At 46.7% G+C, this 246-nt stretch overlaps 1 non-coding gene across 1 annotated transcript; it reads left to right on the top strand.

The window, feature by feature from the left end:
* Positions 1-30: 30 nt before the first annotated feature.
* Positions 31-112, top strand: trnal-uag (transfer RNA leucine (anticodon UAG)). The gene has a single exon. It is a non-coding gene; the product is annotated as a tRNA-Leu (tRNA).
* The last annotated feature ends 134 nt before the right edge of the window (positions 113-246 follow it).

Genomic DNA, 246 nt, shown 5'->3' with positions numbered 1-246 from the left:
AAAAAATAGTGTTCCTAAAGACAAATTTGTGGTAGTGTGGCCGAGGGGTCAAAGGCGCTGGATTTAGGCTCCAGTCTCTGTGGAGGCGTGGGTTCAAATCCCACCACTGCCAATCTCTTACTGAGTCATCAACAGGTTCATGCTGCAGTTTTGTAATCCTTTTGCATGTTCTCCACGTGCTTCTGTGGGTTTTTCTCCAGGTACTCTGTTTTCCCCCACCCCCTAAAACATGTAAAATACGTTGCC

This window comes from Austrofundulus limnaeus, unplaced genomic scaffold (genome assembly GCF_001266775.1).
Source record: "Austrofundulus limnaeus strain Quisiro unplaced genomic scaffold, Austrofundulus_limnaeus-1.0 Scaffold9459, whole genome shotgun sequence".
NCBI classification, from domain to species: domain Eukaryota; kingdom Metazoa; phylum Chordata; class Actinopteri; order Cyprinodontiformes; family Rivulidae; genus Austrofundulus; species Austrofundulus limnaeus.
This window is presented reverse-complemented; position numbering and strand designations above follow the sequence as displayed.